This window comes from Lycorma delicatula, chromosome 12 (assembly GCF_047948215.1).
Source record: "Lycorma delicatula isolate Av1 chromosome 12, ASM4794821v1, whole genome shotgun sequence".
NCBI lineage: Eukaryota > Metazoa > Arthropoda > Insecta > Hemiptera > Fulgoridae > Lycorma > Lycorma delicatula.
In genome coordinates this window covers 2,538,445-2,550,637 of record NC_134466.1, presented here as the reverse complement: position 1 = coordinate 2,550,637, position 12,193 = coordinate 2,538,445, and positions in this window count along the sequence as shown.

Genomic DNA, 12,193 nt, shown 5'->3' with positions numbered 1-12,193 from the left:
ACAATTGTTTTTTTATTTAAAACATTCCTTTTTATAAAAATAAATAGATTGTATTAGTGTGACTGAATGCAAGTTTATTAAAAATATTTTGTATTATTATGGTCATTACAACTAAATTAAGCTACTACACCCTTTTTGCCCAACCTACTTGTTACTAAAGTGTGTACATCCAGGTTCGGATTTCTGTAACCTTAACCTTTCCATTTTAAATGTTTAGTGTTCCAACTGTGGAGTTCTGATTTTGGTGGCTTCTTATAAAAAAATAGATTGTTTTGAGATGCAGCATTTATAAAAATATCATTTTTTTATCTTTAGTGATCGAATAGTAATTAGTGTGTTATGTTTATACGTTATCTGTACTTGTTATTCTTTTATTTATCATTATTGTAATGTTGTTACTTTATTTTCTTGTTATGGATAATAATTTAAAGATAATTTGTTCCAGCATTTTTTTTTTTTTTAAATTTTGACTCATTTTCATTCATTCTCTTTTTTTCAGTTCGTTTCTTTCCACAGCTATTTTCTTTTTCTATTTCTCAACTAATGATTGAAAATTAATTTCCTTAAGAGTTGCTGTTTTAAAAAACTTTCTGCAATTCCTACCTCTCGAGATCCTTTTGTTAATCTCTTCAATCTGAGTTATTTTGCTTTTCCTTCAGAAAAATGTATTAATTTTTTTCAGTATTCAGTACTTGTAAAAAAAAAAGTGACAAAAGAAACAATCTTTCTTCTCGATGCCTAGTAAATGTTTTCGTATTTTAATAGAATTACAATTCCTGGAAAATGATTAATGTTCAATAATGACACAAATTCATAAAATAATGAAATTTTAGTAGTTTATAATCTGTGCAGTCGAAGAAATCAAAATTTTAAATAAAAAATGGGGTACAGTTTTTATTTTTTGAAAAGGTTGATTTATAATTCATAATTTTATTAATTTCCTAGATTGTCCTTTTTGTAAACTAAACTTTTCCTACCGCATTTAGTTTTCCTCCATTCTTTTTACTATCTAGAACACAATTAAAAGGGACCATAATCTCATTACCTTAAGCATTTTTTTGAATTTAATGGTACTGATAATTCAAAATAAATTTAACTTTAGAAAAGGCGTGGAAATTGTTCAGTTAAAAAGTTTATGTTCATTTCTACCAGCAGAATCGCATACCTTTTTAAAATATAATTATATAGTTCTTGTATTTCACCATTCTTTCTCAGATTATTAATCTTACACAAACTATTTGTTGTCTTCATTAACTTCCCTTTCTATACCGTCTTGATGTATTCAAATTATTTATTGATGTGCCCTTCTATTCTATTCTCTAAGTATAAGTGACTGAAAGAAGAGAAGTTCCTCTCTAATTACACTGATAAACATAATTTTTGTGTATTAACATGTGATACATGATTTTAATATGAACTCAGATTCTTTCTATCGGACACCATTTTTGAAAATTTTTTTAAGTTTAATTAAAGTATGTTTTTCATTTTTCCGTAAAGTTAGCATTTTAAGCTCCTATATATTGTATTTTGTTAGCTCATTATATCGGGTGCCTTTTGTTATGTATGTGGTGAGTTTACCGTAAAATCAAATAGAAAAAACATTTACACCTTTAATTAAAAAAGCATGTCATTTGTACTTTCAGTCTAAAATTGATCAGGATAACATGCAGGCTCCTCATGTAGTATGTATTAATTGTTCTGTATATTTAAGAGGACAGTCCCCGGGGCGGGCCACCAGGGTCCGGCAACGCCGTCACCCAGACCCACCCCAGAAACCGGGTCTTGATCTTTTCAGTTGCCTGCCTCAAACCCCACGACAAGGGACCAGGCCTGACTATGCCGTTCCAGACCCCTGCTGCGAGGCCGGGTCTCTGTCTTAATAATTCCCCACAAAAACCAATCGCGAAACGCCTACAAGCAATCCGATACATTCATGTGGAATCCATATTCTTCACTAACTTTGCACTACAATTTCAACATTCGTCTGCCGTCTTTTTCTTTTAGGACTAGAAATGAAAACCTTTCGAATTTTCGCCAGTTTTGATCGGAACTTAGCATAAAACTAATTAAATTTTCGAGTCTAAGATCTTGAATACCCGTCCGGTACCTATTAATTGTCCATTTCGAACACTCAAATATGGTGTGTTCTGCTGTGTCGTCATCCTCGCAAAACATACAGCATGGGGAATTTCTACTCCCAAATCGGTGTAGGTAGTATTCAAAATTACCGTGTCCTGAAATCATCTGCGAAATATGGAAATTGACTTCCCCGTGTCTACGGTTCACCCACCGGTTAAGGTCTACAATCAGTCTTTTAGTCCACTCGGCCCCTTGATGTTGATCCCATCTACGCTGCCATGATTGCATCACGATATCCGCAGCATCTCGAGAATTCATACCCTGGAATCAGAGCCCTCTTTCTATTATTTGAAGCTCTATTGGCATCACCAAGGCTAAAACACTGCAATTTCATAGGATAACGTCCGATATCCATACGTCACCCCCACCAAGGCACGTCTATGCACACTCCTCATGCGTATTGCGTTCCTTTCTGTATAAATCGCGCGGTGCCAAATCGGCGCCGCATACAGCAAAACAGAAGTACAGGCAGAAACCATAACTCTGCGTTTAGAGGAGCGAGGAGCGTCACGCCCAGACATTAGTACCAGAATAGCCTTAAGTGTCTTTTCCGCTGCTTTACATCTATTGATCACATGAAGATCGAAATTCAATGACTTATCTATGATAACACCTAGATATTTGGTTTGTACAACCCTTTTCAGTTCATGGTCACCTATCTTCAAAACGAGATCTCGTAGATTTCTTTTCCCAGCAAGCATTATATACTCGCACTTATCAAACGATAACATCAGACCCTGTTCAGTAAGCCAGGCGTGAACCAGCTCCAATATTCGATTCCCACGGTTCTCGAGCTCTAACTCTGTCCTAGCACTAACAAGAATTGCCAAATCGTCTGCATAAGCAACAATCTCAGTCCCCGCTGGTAATTTGAGTCGTAAGACATCATCGAAAGCAATCGACCATAACAGTGGTCCAAGGACCGAACCTTGTGGGACTCCTCCATGGATCCTGGTGTCTTAGCGTTCCCTCCAAAGTATCTACCGTCGTCCATCTATCTGAAAGATATTCTGCTATCTGCCTCCGAAGGGTAGAGCTAATACATCTATGTCATGGAATCATGTCATGGGCTGACATGATTGCATCCCATTTAACCGTTCCGAATGCGTTCTTGATATCTAACGTAATTAGAAGCGGTATCTGCCTCTTCCACCAGGTTCCACTTGATTGTGAGATCCCATTTTGCTATTTTATCCATTGCCTGTAAGGCAGATCTTCCCTTTATGAATCCGAACTGGTGTTTGTGTAAAGCATCATTGTCTTTCAGCTCTTGCATTACTCTGTCTGCAATGAGTCTTTCAGCCACCTTGCCCATTCCGTTGGTTAGGCAAAGGGGACGGTATCCGACCTCTGTGGATCCAGCTGCATTTTTTGGCAAGAACACCGTTCTTGAGGCCTTGCAACAAACCCGGAATATCCTGTTCTGAATCGCGAAGTTGGCAACATCAGTCATTTCCCAAGGGACCCTTTTAAAGAGCCCCTTGAGTACAGCCGCAGGAATTCCATCAGGCCCCGGACTCTTTTTATTCTTTAATTTCATTACTGCCGTGGCAACTTCTTTTTGCGTAAACCTGCCTCTTTCACACTGAACCAATTCAGTAATCTCAGAATCTTCCACAGGGAACAATTTCTTTAGCTGCAAGGCAGCATTTTCCGACGTTAGGACAGGCAGGCGACGTCCTAGTTTCTTAGTCATGACCTGATACGCTCTGCCCCATGGATCAGCATCCAGTTCAGCACAAAACTCTTTCCACCGTTCTTTCTTAGAACGCTTAATTAAATAGTTAAGCGTTCGTCTTCCCCCAGTAAACGTAGCCGTAGCCTCTTCATAAGTTGATCCTCCTGCTCTACGAGTTCTGCATTTTTTCCTTCGCCAGAATTGGAGCCTCCGACGCTGATCGGCAATTTCTGCCATCCTCCAATAAGAGTGTCGTCTTTTATAGCCCGAAGGGCAAACCAAACCAGTCATCACCATCATATCCGTAAAGATCTCACCTCGCCTATTAATATAATTACTACCAGCTCCTGTTGTTTTACAATTAAAGTCACCCAGAAGTACAACTCTTCTAGGCGACCGCACAACGACTCCATGGAACTCATTAATGTATTGTTCATAAATATCCAGGCCAACATAAGGGCTAACGTAACCCGCAATCAAAACCATACCGGTAACACTACGGCTATCATACCTTCACCCCGATAATGGAGTTGCCACCCATATTTATTGCTAACATTGCCGGCACATATATATATATATATATATACTAAGATGGTGGGCTGGCTATACTTTTTTCGTAAAAAAATATATCCTTTGAAAAAATGACGATTTTTCCTTCTTTCTCCCCCTGTCGGCCATTTTGTTATTTTTATATAAAAATTAGTATGTCAAGTTCGGATAGACGAATCACATTAATATTTGATAAGCGTCTTGGTTATAAAGTTTTAAAATTATAAAAAAATCAGGAATGAATTACCTTTGCAAACTAAAAAATGGCGGCCATACTTATTTTCAACCCTTTATATCTCTGTAAATATTAGCTTATCAAAATATATGTTACTCGCTAAAATATTAAGCTTCTTATTTTAAAGAAAGTGAAAATTTATTTTTTTAAATCGGTTAATAATAGCCAAATTATGGCAGAAAATTGATGTAATTTTGTATCTGTAATCATGTTCTCCACTTTACGTTAAAATCGATTAAATATTAATTTTTTATTTGTTTATTGTTAATTCTAGTATTGTAAATTAGTATCAAATTAACTAATAATTTTCTCACAATAAGATTTAATTCTTATTATTAGGGACAAGGGAAGCAATTTTAGGCCTGAGATTAATAGTAGAAGGAAGATTAAAGAAAAACAAACGGACATACTTGGCATTTATAGAACTAGAAAAGGCATTCGATAACGTAGACTGGAATAAAATGTTCAGCATTTTAAAAAAGTTAGGGTTCAAATACAGAGATAGAAGAACGATTGCTAACATGTACAGGAACCAAACAGCAACAGTAATAATTGAAAAACACAAGAAAGAAGCCGTAATAAAAAAGGGAGTCCGACAAGTATGTTCCCTATCCCCGTTACTTTTTAATCTTTACATAGAACTAGCAGTTAATGATGTTAAAGAACGATTTAGATTCGGAGTAACAGTACAAGGTGAAAAGATAAAGATGCTACGATTTGCTGATGATATAGTAATTCAAAAACCAAAACCAAATGAGGGTTTTCCCGACGGGAAAAACCTCATGTGGAGGTGCTACAGGGTGGGCAGTAAGAACCGAACACACACACATGTACATATGGAATATTTGCATCTGGTTTTTTGGGTTCCTAAGGTATCAAAACAAAACTAGTTTAGTTCGATTTGTGCATTACATAATTTAACAAAAATATAATAATTAGTATTCACCGCCATCATAAATCAGCTGTCATTGACATGGATCAGATCACGATCACCATTATTCATTGACCACCGATCAGGTCATAAATCACCGTTCATTGTACAGTTGATTCCTGTTCAGTGAGCTCCGATTAGATCACAAATCACATTCAATGGGTACCGATTGGGTCACAGATCAGTCATTGTTCAGCGATCATCAATCATCATCATCAACAATAAAACCATTATCAGAATGGTTTAAAACTTGTTAATCCTATAATATGGTAGTATATGATCACTAGTGTAGTCTACACACTTGAAATTTGTATTTTACATCATACACACTTTTCATACGATGTGCTCAAGACAATGGAACAAATTCTGCTCCAGAACCTCTATTAAACTCTCTGTTATTATAGTATTCATTCATCGGATCCCAGTCATGCATAGGTATTCATATCAAACTTCCTTCCTGTGAATAAAATTCACCCTCTGGTCTTCTCTGCTTGATTTTGCTCGCTCGCCCCCCAGTATGTTTACGCCAATGCATAAAGCGGTTCTCAGTTAATTCAACTTGTTTGGTGTTTGACTTGTTTTCATCAAAAATTTAACAGTATTTCAGTGTAATGAATATTTCATTTATAATTAAGAAATTTTTCATACACTGAAATTTATGCATTCCATTCAACATACATTATTTATATGCTCAGCTGATTTTTTCATTTAAGCCTTCAGTATTGATTATTTATTAAGATTTAACTCTGTATTATTTCATGTGTTTATATCTTGAATAGTAATAATAAGAACTTTTAATGAAGAAGAGGAAAAAACATTCCGAGATTGTTGTATTGTTTTCTTTAATTTTTTTTCATAATTACACATGTACATCTTTTTTCTTTCAATTTTATGTATTTTGACGACATTGTAAAATAAACTCTCTTGATACATTCTCTCTCAAGTTGTTAAGCTGTCTTGTTAAAGTTTTATAAGTTTTCTTGTTAAAAAGTGTGTTTCAATTAATTATGAAAGTACTAAACTCAAAGGAATTTATGTAGACATATATAAAATCCACGATTGTGAGATTATATTTTGTGCAAGTGAATATCAAGATATTAATGTTTTTCTTTGTACAGTAATCTGTTAAACTTTGTTATGATAGTCCAGATTACATCCTGTGTAAGTGAATAGCAAGATATTAGTGTTTTTCATTGAACGGTAATCGCCTGCTAAATAGTAAGGTAATCGTCCGTTAAATAATAAGATATTATCATTATACTCTGTATTATTATATACTTTGTGTAAATAAAAGAAACATTAAAGGTAACAAATTTATCTATACTTTACAAAGGTTTGTTGTATATAAATTTCGCACATGGAGATTTTGTGCAGTCTTAACAAAGCACAAAATTATACAATATATAAATACATTATCACAATGTGATAATGTATTTATATATTGTATAAATATGGTTATACAATTTTGATTTCATTCTGTTAAAAAATAAAGTCCAATATTCTTTTGGCAAACACGAGCTATGTGTAATTTTATTTTTGTAACTTGCCCCAACAGTTATATCTCTTAGCTTTATTTTAAACGCGATTAGTTAAAACTATTTGAAGTATTACACAAAAGCTCTAATTTTTATCTGAATTCATTACGGGAGGTGACTTAAAAGTATGAGACCAGAACTCTATAAGGAGGAACAATTAGAAAATTTGGTTAAGCTTCAAATTATTTGAATCTATGAACTGATAGTTGATAGCTTCAAGCCCTAAATGAATAAGCCTATTTAAAATCCAGCATACTTTAACCGCATTCTAAGTACATGAATGCCTAACTCAAAAAAGCTGCTAGTAATAACATAAGCCGATGCAAAGGTGAGATTCACAACACTAGTCGGTAAAGAAGACCACAAGAATGACTATGAATGTTGTAATAACTGTTTCAAATATATTATTAAATTATAAAAATATTACTTTTTAAATTTGATTTGCCATTTAAAAAATAGATAGTATCAAATTTTCTTTGTCAACTATCATGAGCAAAAACAAGTAAAATTGCCATTGAACTTCCCCAAAACTGAAAAAGTAGACAATCTCTGTACTCGAGTTGAAAAATGTTGCCTACCGTTTTTTGGGATGAAGGGGTGCCATTTTGGTTGACTTCATGGATTGTGGATCAACAATTACAGCTGACATTTACTGCAAAACGCTTACCAAATCGAGACGTGCGAAACTGTTGTTTGGCATAATCCTTTTTCACGACAATGCACACACTGCTGCCTTAACCAAAAAGACGATTCAAGATTTTCTTTGGAAACTTTTTGACCACCCTCCACATAGTCCTGACCTTGCGTCTAGCGACTACTTCTTGCATTTGAAAAAGCGGCTTGGAAATGACAGTTTGAAAATGACTAACTCAAGGCTACCATTGTCAACTGGTTCAATTCCCTGAGGGTGAACTTCTATGCAGAGGGATTAAAGAATGCGGTGCAGCATTACAAAAAGTGCTTAGAACTGAATGGCGATTATGGGGAAAAGTGAAGTAGATATGTAGTAAACTAAAACTGTAAGTAAAAACCTTTTCTCACGTTAATGATCAGACTGCCCTTACTTTATGAATATGCCTCGTAATTACAAAATGAAAGTTCCTGTGACACCATCTAATAATATATCGTTATTGACAAACTCACAGGAAATTTAATGCGCAAAATTGAAAACAACCACAGTGGCATAAACAAACATACAGTGGAACTGAAGTCAGATATTACACTTAACATTCTCAAGGTATGTTAAAGGGGACAATAATTGTAGGTTTATATCGTTGCTGAAATAGAAGTTCTTCTGGAATGCACGTCTATCCAAAGCTGCATTAGTGACTATCAGAGTTTTTGCTCTCTTCCAAATTCTTAGTATGTTCTAATATTGGGTAGGGGTAGTGACATTTATGTGCATATTGTTAAATCCTTAAAACAGGTTCTGCTGTTTTACCTTTAAAACTGATATTCTTAACATTATATTATAAGAGGAAAAAAAGGAAATGGAACTGAATACTAACTGATTTTGCAAATTCAAATATTCATGGAAGCTGATTTTGTAATAAAGCAAAACCATTAAAACTACTGTTCATCAACTTTGGACTTAGTATTATTTATAGTATTAGGGCAACAAACTTATTTTAGTTAACTTAACAGATTCAGTGATTGAAATCATGAGAGCATTATTAAAATTGAAGATAATACAGTTTTACATAAATTTAGTCAAGGTTTAGCTAAGCAAATAGAAATTAAAAAAACTATTTTTGTATTTAAATATTTATAATTTAAATAGAATACCAGTTTTAAAAGTAAGCATCAGAATCCTTTTTAAGGCTTTATTTATATTTTTAGCATATGTTGCACACAAACGTAATTAGCCTTACCTGATACTAGAACGTATCAAGGGTTTTTACCATCAGTGTTGCAACATATTTAAAACTGATATAATATGAATGAAATTTATAGAATAAAATGAAATTTGTGCTAATACATTTATAATGGAAAGACATGCAAATCTTAAAAATATATTTTCAAAAACACATGAGAGCAATTAAATATTTAAAAAATATCAGTAATGTAGCACATCATTTATTAAAAAACAAAAAAAAAGGTAACTAATAAGCAACAAGACACGAGTAGAATTAAAATTAATTATACATTATTAGTAATGTAGAAACAGGGCATTTTGGAAAATTATTATATATATTAATATATAAAGATACATTAATTAAAGAATTTACTAAAGTGAATAAAAAAATTAGACTTTATTCTATAGAGAATAATTTAATTTCAGGTTGACTGTAACGGTCAAACCAGAAGCAATAATTCATATTACTCTTATCTGAATGTTGATAAAGTTAATTGGCTATTTTAAACTTATGAGAAAATGTTTTACTAAATACTGCATGCAGGAACTGATGCAGGGCATCTTTGAAAATATTATTACTCTATTAAATAAAAAGGTAATAGTAGAATATTTTCTGGCTTTGGAAGTTAAATATAAATATTCAATCAGATTTCAGAGTAGTAGAAATTAAAAACACATGTTTTGAAGATAAAACATTTTTTAAAATAGTATAATATATAAAATTCAAACATTTAAAAATATAATATAAAACATACAATTGATTAAGGCAATTCATACATAGATAAATTCAACTTTTCTAATAACTTTGTGAAGATAAAATATAATTTAGTTATTGGACACACACATACAGGTTATAAAATTTTAACATGCTTAGATAATATAACATATTTCAAATTGTTATTATTCTTATTATATCAATATTCAAATCAGTAGAAAGAAAATAATTTCTTTGCATTCATGGGGAAATCTTTTAAATGGTTTGTTAACCGATTGAAAATGAAAACAGAAGGATAATAAGGTTCTTTCTTGATAAGCCGAAGTATTGTGTTGAGTTTCAACAATGTGTGGTTTGGTAGAAGGGGAAATTGTTACTTTTTAAGAATAACTGATCATTCTTTTTATCAATGATCGCATATTCATGAACATAAACACAAGATAAGTTAACATTTTTATTTCTAAAAATTGATTTACAAGATTCATACTTGTGGGTACTAGATAATGATTTGACAGCCCATTTTTGAATCTTAAAGAAGATGGAGCCAGAAAAATAATTATACTTTAGATGAAGATGTATGTAACCATAATATATATTTAATAATGATTACCGTTTCAAGGTTAAGACGTTTTAAAGCAAAACAGAATGGTTTTTTTTGTAAGAAACAAAATTAATTTGATCATCCCATAAGAACTTAACACCTCACCCAAAAATAATGTAATGGAACACCCTGAAATTTTGCTTTATGGATAACAAAAATAGTACTGTTATCATTAATGTAAATTCTATTCCCATGACATCAATATGTACCCGAGACGTACAGTGCAACAGTTCTATCCATATTAAAATTAAATGTTTACAATCCATCCAGTGAATTATTTTTTGGCCTGCTGTTATAAAATTTTCAATTCCTTTTAAATAATTATTTTCAAATATAGATACAGTTGTGTAGTCTGTGAAGAGGGTTGCAACAAATGGCTCAAGATTTTGAGGCAGATCATTAAAAAATTTGTTGATGTTTTGTGGTTTGTTAATACATTTGACCAGTCGGTATTCAAAGATAAATACATAAGCTTAAATAAATACTGCAGGCGCTATTTACATACTGTAAAACAAAGCATATAAGAATTATTTTGCAAATATACCAAGTAAATATAAAGCTGTAGTCAGCAATTTAGAGCGAGAGTAAACTAGGAAAAAATATTTGTAAATCTGTTTCAACAATATTTAAATTGATCATTTTGTTAAAACATAAATAATATGGGAATGTTATTCAAAAAAGATAAAAATAAATTACTTGTATCTCTTGGGTGTAGATTGTAGGGTAACGGTAAATTTTGTGAAAAAAAATGTTTTTCAAGTTTGAAAAAAGCACAATTTTTATGGTCTTCCTAACTATTTTATTCCCACCTATAATCTAAACCCTTTGACTTGTTAAAAAAATAATGTTCTTGTTTCACATGCTTCCTGGTTTATTACAGATTTAAACGATGCGTTTAATAAAAGATAGGGAAACTTAATAATTATGAACTAGTAAAAAAAAAGTAGGGAGTGTGTATACAATCAGGTCATTCAGCACATAAAAAAAAAACAAATAATTTTGTACTAGTAGAATTATAGTTAACTGCAGTATACTATACTGATATACTGTGTATACTAGGTTCATTCCTTTTCAGTGCTATAATGAATGACTTAAATCAGTTTTGTAGCCTGATAGAATACAACTTTAATTTATTAATTCAACTAAAATAAATCTCAGCATAAGATTTAATGGTGCATAGCATTAATGTTTTTTAGTTTAGTATTAAACGAAGGAGAGATGCAAAAGAAAATATTGCCTGACTTAAGAATGCTGGAAAATGAGGTTGGCAAAGTTAAATGTTTACATTTTTTGTTTAGATCCACCTCTCTTGAACAACTGTTGTAAGGTTTTTATGTACTAAACTATTAATTCTTGTTTATTTACTAATAACATTTTGAGATACTCTGAAATTAGCAGTTCATTTCAAGGCTATATAAATTAGAGTTCACACTTAAGTTTTGGGGCCAGTCACCACCGCATATCTGTGAAGTGCTGCTGTGTCAAAAATTAATGATATAGAACAAACTTTATAATAAATGTTGTAGGCCATTATTTGTTAAATCACAGATTATGGCTACTATTGCTTTGTGTATTTTTTATACACTAAAGGAAAAAATAATTTAAATAGCTGCAGTCAACTTTAATAATTACATTCTCAGGATGTCAGTTTCTTGATCTGGTTCTAGCTAAATGAAAAACCAGTTAAACTTCAGTAGAAAAATATATAATTAATTTACGCAGCATTTGCGTACCAGGATAGTGTAAGTTCTATTTTAACCGTAAATAGTTAACAAATGAATAAATATTACTATTACCAAAAACAACATAATTATAAAAAAAACCTTTATTTTTTTGGTCAAACTAAAACATTAAATTAGTTCATAACCTAATTTTGTGGAGAAATTAATACATTTTTCTTTTTTTTTTAGAAATAAATTACTATATTTTTTAAGCAAAGAATTGTAAAGAAATTA